General features: G+C 41.4%; 1 long non-coding RNA gene across 2 annotated transcripts; it reads left to right on the top strand.

The window, feature by feature from the left end:
• Positions 1-231: 231 nt before the first annotated feature.
• On the top strand, positions 232-2,589 carry LOC109759969 (uncharacterized). Of its 2 annotated transcripts, none has more exons than XR_002232274.4 (3): positions 232-825; positions 913-1,835; positions 1,954-2,589. It is a non-coding gene; the product is annotated as an uncharacterized lncRNA (long non-coding RNA). The 2 variants fall into 2 exon arrangements; XR_002232273.4 differs by having other exon boundaries at positions 245-812.
• Positions 2,590-9,804: the final 7,215 nt, after the last annotated feature.

Genomic DNA, 9,804 nt, shown 5'->3' with positions numbered 1-9,804 from the left:
GATTAAGTCCACGTGTTATGGTGTGTTCCTATTTTTAGTTGTTATTTTTCTTCATTTCTTCAATCATATGAATTAATCATGAAGACGATGTAGCGTAGTACTTATTTGTTTGGACTTTTGGAGTAGATTTTCCATATATATATATAGTAGCACTATTTTAATTCTGAAATCAGAATAGTTATTTGGATCACGGCGCGCCGTATATAGGGCGGACGGGCTATTCCTGAATTTGAAAAACTGAATCGAGCTCCGGATTAAAAAAGAACCACCCCTGCCCTGACCCCGCTTCCCCAAACCTCCTGCAACCTCTCCTTCCCCGAGCCCCTCATCCCGCCGCCGCGCACGCCCTCCCCGGAACCCGCCGCCGCGCGCGCCCTCCCCGGAACCCCACGCCGCGCGCGTCCTCGCCGGAACCCCCGCCGCCACGAGGCCCCCCACCGCCCCCTGCCGCGGTGCGCCCTCCCCGGACGTCCCGCCGCAGCGCACGCCCTTCCTGGAACCCGCCGCCGCGCGCGCCCTCCCCGGAACCCCACGCCGCGCGTGTCCTCGCCGGAACCCCCGCCGCGACGAGCCCCCCCCCCCCCCCCCCCCTGCCCCCTGCCGCCGTGCGCCCTCCCCGGACGCCCCGTCGCAGCCCGCCCTCCCCGGACCCCCGCGCCGCCGTGCCGCCACCGGGATCCAACCGCCGACGAGCGGCTCTCCACGACCCCCCGCCCAGTTGTGGTCGTCGCCAGATGCCTCGCTGCTGCCGAACGCCGTCTTCCTTCCGGCAACCACGCACCGTCCGAGCGCCGCCATGCCTTCTCGCACCAGTGCGTCGCCCCGGTGACCCTTCACCCCTGACCTTCTCCACCTTTACATCCCTTTCCATCCTGGAGCTACTCCTGATCCCGCCTCGCCCGTGCCATGCAGGTCTCCTCCGCCATGCCCCTGCAGGAAGCTGGTGCCGCTGCAAGAAGTTCAAATGTCACTGTAGCGGCCGGACGGATTTGACACACTGTGCCTCCACGGTGCTCCCTCCCACAAAGAGGCGGTTCACGGTTGCTAGACGATGAATTAACCTCGCCTCTGCTGCTCCATTTGGATGGCATGCCACACCCTTTCTTTTGGAGACTTCATATTCTAATTTTCTTTAGGGGAAATTGATGTGTTGTGTTGCTCTCTGCTTGATGTGCTAATGACGGACGTGAGTTCGTCGCTATCTCTGAATCTCAGTGTGTTGTTTGCATCGCCTATTGCTCCCGGCGAGCTTGTCCGTCGTCGTCGTCAGACTTTCTTGCGCATCGCAAGAGCTATAAACACAGTTCTGTTTGTTCCATTTGTACAACTGAACTTGTTGCCTCAGCTCTACTCGTTCAAGCGACGGGTAACTCTGATGTTTGTTTCTACAATATTGTTTGCAAGTCAGTATTGTTGGTATGGATGCTTCTCTGTTGTTCATCTTAGTATGTTAAAGAAGAATCATGAATGATTGGGTCTACATCTGCATAAAAGAGATGATTCGTTAATTAATTTCATACGTATGTTGTTAAAAAGGAATTAACCGTGTAGAATGTGAAAAACTGATATTTGAGTTGTACTTTTTCCGCTGAATTTTTTCACCATGTTTCTTGGTTATCCAGTAAGTGTTCTTCATTATTTTCATCAATTTCCTAATGGATTGAAAAGCTTGCTGCTACTTTCTTCCAGTGTTGTGTATTGTGCTACTGCTCTCTAATGTACTATCTGAAGCTTGTACAGCGTGCCAGAGCAAAAAATGGGAAGGCACTAATTTGAAGTTCAGATATGATAAAGAAAGAAGTCGTGCGATCTCGGATCTAGTGATTTTCCACGAGGTAAGTTCCAGCAAAAACTCTGCTTAGATTTCAAATTTGTGAAGTATTAGACTAGAATAGTTCCATCGATTTTAGTGAATGAGCAGCACGTTTCTGAACATTGCTTTCTCACCTGCAGCTATGGCCTCTTTCCCTGATGCATAAACGTGGACGGCCGCCCTCCAACATACCTCTTTCTCCCGCTGCTCCAGCAAGCAAGCTCCCAGCGTCGCACCTCCAGCCTGCGACCTTCCTTTCTGCCACGTCTCCACCGGTCGTTGGTACCTCCCGGCCATATGAATGGCGTTGCCGAAGTCCACATTGTACCACACTAGCAGGACGACTCCTACAGGTCGTGCCAATCGTCTTTCTTCCAGCGTCCATGGTCGCCATCGCTGTCAATAAAGTTGTACTCGATCCATGTGTGATATGTTTGCAGCACGCGCTTGATGCATTCGATCGCCTCACACAGTGCTCCAGGGAAGTAGCCGGAGGCAGTAGCTAGCTGCGCACTCGCTGATTTTGGCATAGCCTAGTGGTTGTTAACCAAGCTAAGCAGGTCATGTCTCTGTCAGCTAGAAGTACCAGTGTTAGGCGTTACGTAGAGTGATTTGCTTATGGGTTTCAGTGAGTTAGATGTACCAGGATGGGAGATGCGAGTGTTCTTTACTTGTGAGTTTATTATAATTGTTGTCACCGTGTCTACATGGACTACTACTAACACTGTACTGATACTATGATAGACTTCAAAATATATTCAGTTGATAACACTGTACTAACACTATACCCAAGGATTTTCCTCGTTACTAAATGATAAACCAAAAAATTGAATAAAACTAGATATTTTCACTAAATTTCTCCATCACTAAAGAATAAATCGAGAAGTTCATATTAAAAAAAGAAGCTTACGTACATATTTTTAGGTAAGCTCATATACATTCAGGGAGACATTTGACATAGAGAAGTTATTACATACAAAAAAGGGGTGTATAGTGAAAAATGTTGAGAAGTTCAAGGTGTGTATAGAGACGTTATTACATACAAAAAAAGGTGTCTATAGTGAAAAATGTCGAGAAGTTCAAGGTCAACCATTTAGAAAAGATTCAAAAATTGCGCAAATTGGCTCTTTTTTTTACAAATATCGCATAAGTTCGAAAAAAAAACGACAGCCGAAGTTCGGAGTTCTACTCACAACACACCTTAAAAAACCTAGAAGCGGAGCGGTTCAATATTTACTAAAACCTCAAATTTCTTCAATCACTAAGGACAATCAAGAAGAGCAGTTCAAAAGTAAAAGACACTTAGAAGCGGATATTTCACCATTTCTAAAATAAAAAACAAGAAGTTCAAATTTTAAAAATAGAGAAGTTCAAAAATCATAAAAAGGACTTTCATTGTTTCAAAAATTAAAAAAAAACTAGAATTTGAAATTGAAATAATGGACAATTCAATATTTATTACAAAACTAGGATATTGTCTTTACTGAAAGAAAATAAATCAAGAAGTCCAAATTACAAAAATAGAGAAGTTTCATATTTATGATAAAACTCAGTTTTCCTTGTTACTAGAAAATAAAATGAAGAATTTCAAATTTAAAAAAGGAGAAGTTCGATGCATATAGAAAAACTCAAATTCTTTCCGTTTCTTGGAAAAATAAAAGTATAAAGTTATTTTTTAGAAAAATGTTTGATGCTTATCTAAAAACATATTTTTTCTAAGAATAAGACTAAGAAGTTCAAATTAAAATAAAAGAGAAGTCCAAAGATTATGAAAAACTCAGATTTTTCTCGTTACTAAAGTATACAACGAAGAAGTTCAAATTAAAAAAAGGAACAACTAAAAAAGTTTAAAAATAGACTTCCCCCATTTCTGAAAAAACTAGAAGTTCAAACGAAAACAACGAAGTGGTTCGATGTTTATTTAGAAACTAAGATTTTTACCGTTATTAAAATACTCAAATATCCCTTAGTATTGAAGAATCAACCATGAACTTCAAATTGAAAAAAAAAGATTAAGAAATAAAATCAGGAAGTCCATATTAAAAAGATGGAGAAGTTTGATGATCATAGAAAACTCAGATTTTCCTCGTTAGTAAAGAATGAAAACAAGAAGTTCAAAAATTAAATAACAAGAAGTTCAACTTTTAATAATAGAACGCTTCAAAATTTCATCAAAAAGATTAAGAAATAAAACCAGGAAGTTCATATTAAAAAGATGGAGAAGTTCGATGATTATAGAAAACTCAGATTTTCCTCGTTATTAAAGAATGGAAACAAGAAGTTCAAAAAATAAATAACAAGAAGTTCAAATTTTAATAATAGAGCGCTTCAAAATTTCATAAAAAAGATTAAGAAATTCAAATATTCATAAAAAACTCAGATATTTTCATGTAACCGAGAGAAATTTAGATTGATAACTGCCAGAAGTTCACGTACTACACGGTGTGCATTTTGTATTAGAAAAGAATAAAAAACCAAAGACTAAAAGTTTTGTTGTTATAAGTTCAAGTCCTCGATCGGATGAAAAATTATTGTGAGATAGGTTTGTACAAAAGAAATATCATTTGTGTAACACTAACGAATGGATGAGAAAATTAGAAACAAAAATACGTCACAGAAGTTCAACGTGAAAATAGCAGGAAGTTCAACTACTACGCTGAATGAATTTCAGATGAAAAACTTTTAGAGTCGTCACGAGTATTAAAAAATGATCAACACGGGAAAGATGCGTGTTTACAGCAGCTTTCCATCGGTATATCATTTGCTCAATCCGGTGAGTGGATGGAGAGCTACAAGCAAAAAAAACACGTGAAAAACAGAGTGAAGTTCAAGTAGACATGCCAAGAAGTTGAAGTCTTCACGCGGTGCATTTTGGAAGAATCTGTTTCGCGATAAAGGTAGAACGAATGATCCCGCCGTTTCCTAAATTACTTGAAAATGGCTAGGAATTAGAGAAAACCATCGATACGAAAAAGTTTCGCATTTTCTGTATCTTTTCAACGGTATATTATTTGCCCCATTCCTATAAAGTTTGTACAAATTACGGAGAAAATACGTTTTTAGCCATTTTCAAAATTGACTTAGAAAAGTAAGGAATTGGGAGAAGCAATATATAACAAAAAGTTTGCATTTCCTCAAGCTTTCCAACGCCATATCATTTGCCGCATTCGGACGTACGGTTAAAAAATTAGCTCGAAAATACGAATTCAGTGGAACTTGTACCGTTTTCTAAATTACTTTTAAACCGTTCAAAATTAGAAAAAACTTTCAAAGTGAGAAAGTAGCGCATTTTCATAAGCTTTCCAACGCCATATCACTTGCCTCAATTGGATTAGCCATTTCGAAATGACATCGAAAATACGAACTCGGCTGTTCGGTTTATGAGATTTTACGATTTTCCAAATTACTCTTTAACCATAGGGAATTAGAAAAACTTTCAACATATGGAAGGAGCGGTTTTGTAGCAGTTTTCCAACACCATATTATTTGCCTCATTCCGATAAACGGTTTAGAAATGAGATCGAAAATACGATTCACGTTTTTTGTATGAAGAAGAAACGGTTTTCAAAACTGCTCTTAAACCGCTTAAATTTTGCCAAAAATTTAACTTGGGTCATGATACTGGTGTCCATAGCTTTCCAACGGTATATCGGAAGCTCCATTTGGGCAATGTTGGCGGAAGTTCAATCTAGCACTTGGAGAAGTTCAGGTTGAACAACTCAGGCAGTAAAATTGCAAAAAATGCAATTTCATCACGACCCGAGAGCAAAATCTGCCAACGAGCGAGATTCCTATTTAAAACCGGTATTTAGTTGGTAAAAAAACGTTTCTAGATTACACTAACATCATATAGAACATGACTAACAAGAATAATTCGCGGGGGAAGCCACGGTTGCGAAGATAGCCCGAAGGTCGGGTTCGTATAGAGGGAAGTTCAGACGCATTACTCAGGCAGTTCAGGTTGTGATCAGAATATTATTCTGATCCCGTGATCAGAATAGTGTTTATGTATATATATATATATATATATATAAAGCTTAAGTATGAGAGAATGAGGTTGTTGAACCTATCATGCCGCAGCTGGAAGCAACTTTTAATCATTTAGACCGAAGCACCCAATAGGCTTTCACCCTGGTTTATACATAAATCACCAACCACGTTCATACACGAGATCAAAGTGTGATAGAAAATAAATAAGAGGTAGGTTGGGCAACAACACAAAGCATGCCATAAGACGAAAAGAAAAGAAGATACACGACTCCTCGACAAGGATGAGGCAACCGCTAGGGGGGCAAATCGAGATGTTGGCCAACCTCATGAAGACCATCAAGCATGCTTCCTAGCTGGTCCCTGCCCCACCGACTAAATAGCGGGTGGCACTGCTATAAAAATGTGAAAAGTTTGAACATATAATCAGAAGCATGTCGCAAGAAGACCCGCTCGATAGCCATCTTGTTATGAATAGCCCATAAGATTCAGGTTAGAGGCGCCTCCTCCTACCGGTACGCTGAGGCTAGGCCTCCAAGAATTCGCCCAGGTCCGAGTGGCAGGCCTCATGGCCTCACGAACATAATCAAAGGAACCGGGTGGCAGCCCTTCCTACTTAATAGAAAGTACATAGATTGTCATTGTAGAACCACACCATCGAAGTCTGCACATCAAGTTTGTCACCACAAACCAGCCCATAACTTCTTCTATCACAATTCACAAATGCTACCGAACAGACATACGTACTAAGAACTTTTGGAAGTGCTAAACCTATAACCTTGTGTTGTCAATGCATGCAAAACCCTTTCAATTTTGTTTAGCTATAAAAATTGTAAATGTATTAAAAAGGTTGTGGTGTTGTAAGTGCATCTAGTGCCCCTTAGTGATTTTTGTGTATTGAAGACTTATAGGTTAAGGGACTAATGTGTTTATGAGTGTACACAGGTCTATAAGTCTATGAGGAGTTTGATATTTACAGTGAAAGTCGACCCCTAAAAATGAAGTTCTTCGGCTGAAGACTTTGGATTTCTGAAGACTTTCTGAAGACTTTGAAAGTGAAGAAATTGGTGTGACCTTTGAAGACTTGGTATTCATTTGAGGAACATGAAGCGTGAAGACTTTTGTTTTCGTAGTTTCATTTTCTCTTTCTCGAGTCATAGGAAACACCGTACTGTCAAAGGGGGTCGAGGAAATACTAAGGAAAAATTTCCATGTGATGCTCAACTCAAAATCCTACACCTACCAATCCCTTCGAGTGACGCCATTGGAAATCTCATACAATTCAGTCATATTCTTCAGTGACAGAGACGAAGTTCTTCTGGTCTCTGAGGAATTTGTTCTGACCGAGGAGTTAGGAATTCGCCAGTGCGGATTGCCTACACAGTGAGGAACATGATAGCCCTAAGGAATTTGATACTCAAATTTCCGACCGTTGCTGTGCTATGCGCCAGGTGTCCCAAAATATCTACCCACCTAACGGTCATATCATTAAAGGGCATTTATGTCTTATCATGACGGGCTGCTCCCTAGGCTATAAATAGCCGCCCCCACAACCACTAGCTGGTTGGCTGCTGCGAGAGAAACTGACACTTGTCAATTGAGAGCATCCCATCCTCCGAGGACTTTGAGCGAAAATCATCAAGTGAGGAAAACCCAAACCCAAACACCTACAAACCCAAAGTGATTGAGCATCACTAAAGAGATTGATCCTGCGTGGATCCGACGCTTGTTACCTTTGAAGACTGTGCTTCTTCCAGACGGTTAGGCGTCATGGTCTAGAGCATCCAAGAGGAAATTGTGGATCGCCGAGTGACCGAGTTTGTGAAGGTTCGGAAGTCACCTGAAGACTTACCACGAGTGATTGGGCGAGGTCTGTGTGACCTTAGCTCAAGGGGAATACGGTGAGGACTAAGTGTCCTGGACTGCGTGTTCAGGACTGGGTGTCCTCAGGTTTAAATACTTAGCCGCCCTAACCAGACGTACAACTGAGACAGCAGTTGGAACTGGTCTACCAAATCATTGTCTTCACCAAGCCAACTGGTTCTATTTCCTCAACTCTTTCATTTCCTCATAACTGTATTGTGCACTTGTTCATATCTGTGTTTGAAGACTTTGACTAAAGACTTTCTCAATTTCCTCAGTTCAATTTCTTTAGTCTGTTTGTCTTCATCCTATGTTATCCTGTGTTTACGCTTTCTGTACTCTGTGCTTGTCTTCATTTCATCATGATGACCATGCTTGTGTTCTGCTATGCATACTTTTGAGTACTTATTCCGCTGCAAGTAGTTCTTCGCTAAGGAATTTCCTCAGTGAAGAATTCATAAAAATCACCTATTCACCCCCCTCTAGTCGATATAACGCACTTTCAATTGGTATCAGAGCAAGGTACTCCCCTGTTCTGTGTGATTTTGGTTTAACCGCCTGGAGTTTTAGTTATGTCGACCGCAGGTATGAAGAAAGTGACATGCTCCATCTTTGACGGTCATGATTATCCCAAGTGGAAGGCCATGATGAGGAGGCGCCTCATGGCAATGAACAGCGAGCTGTGGACCGTCACTGAGATTGGTCTTACCGATCTATGCAAGATGGCGGACACTGATGATATTCGCAAGTACACTCGACTTGACATCATGGCGAAGGATATCATCTGTTCCTGCCTATCCAGAGATGAATTCAGGCGCATTATGCATCTTTGCAATGCGAAGCTTATCTGGGACCAAATCTCTGACGTCTATGAAGGTCATCGAACTTGTCATGATCCCTGGTTTGAGGATTTCAAGGAATCACTCAAAACGATGACTTTCGAACCTGAACCATCATCTTCTGCACCATGCCTCATGGCAAAAGGTGCCAAGGTAACCGAATGTTCCTCATCCGAGTCTAGTGATGATGAATCTGATGATGATTTTGGACCTAGGTATACCAAGCTTGTTTGTATTACCACTAAACAACAAAAGGCCTTGGAAAAGGTTCAAAACATGCTAGATAAAAGTGATGATATGTTGGGTGAAGAAATGGATCGCACTAAAACCTTGACTGAAAATCTTCAGAGACTTCAGTCTAGATTTGACAACCTTCAAGGTCATCATAACACTCTCTTATCTGATCATGAGAAGCTTTCTTATGAATTTCTTCAAAGAAAGCAAGATCTTGAAAAGCTAAGAGTGAGTTATGAAGATCTTCAGAAGGAGCGCGATTCATTACTTGCTCAACAAATCAGCGCTTCTCAGGAAGAATTTGTTCCTCCATGTTTGAAATGCATTGAACGTAAATCTGCTAATTCATCACCTGAATGCTCAAATGCTTCTAATGCTACAAATTCTTCAACTGTCTCTGCTATCACTAATTCCTCATCTGAGGACATTGCTAGTATCACTGACGATGCAGGGCTGAAGGAATTGTACATGACAGGCATGTACAAAAGCATCAAAGGGCATCAGACTCTTTGTGATGTGCTTAAAAAGCAGATCCTCAACAGGAACCCTAGGAAAAAGGGTATTGCCTTTGAGAGGAAACTCAATGCTGATGGTACATATTGGAAGCCTGAGCAGTACCCCAAAACCTCATGGGTTGCTGCAAAGGGACCTCCAGTTGATCCATCTAATTTATCTGGCTTTACATGTGAATCTTCTCATTCTTTTGATGAGTCATTTGACTCCAACTATAAACTGTTTAAAAATCAGAATGGTGAAGTATTTGCTAGATATGTTGGCACTAACTGCAGGAACGGTTCTCCTATGAAGAAAATCTGGGTTCCCAAAAGGTGCCTTGAAAGTCTTCAGGTGAATGTCCTCATGACACCACCTGTGAAGAATAGGAACCCCAGATCAAATTCTTCATATGGACCAAATTCTTCATATGGATCCAAGTCCTCATACGGATCGAATTCCTCACGTGGATCATATTTCTCAAAAGGATCAAAGTCCTCATATGAACATCATCGTGCTAACAACTCTGTTTCGCAGGAAAGAGCTAAGGGCTATGAATATGAGCATTATTCTTCT

This window comes from Aegilops tauschii, chromosome 3 (genome assembly GCF_002575655.3).
Source record: "Aegilops tauschii subsp. strangulata cultivar AL8/78 chromosome 3, Aet v6.0, whole genome shotgun sequence".
NCBI classification, from domain to species: Eukaryota; Viridiplantae; Streptophyta; class Magnoliopsida; order Poales; family Poaceae; genus Aegilops; species Aegilops tauschii.
This window is presented reverse-complemented; position numbering and strand designations above follow the sequence as displayed.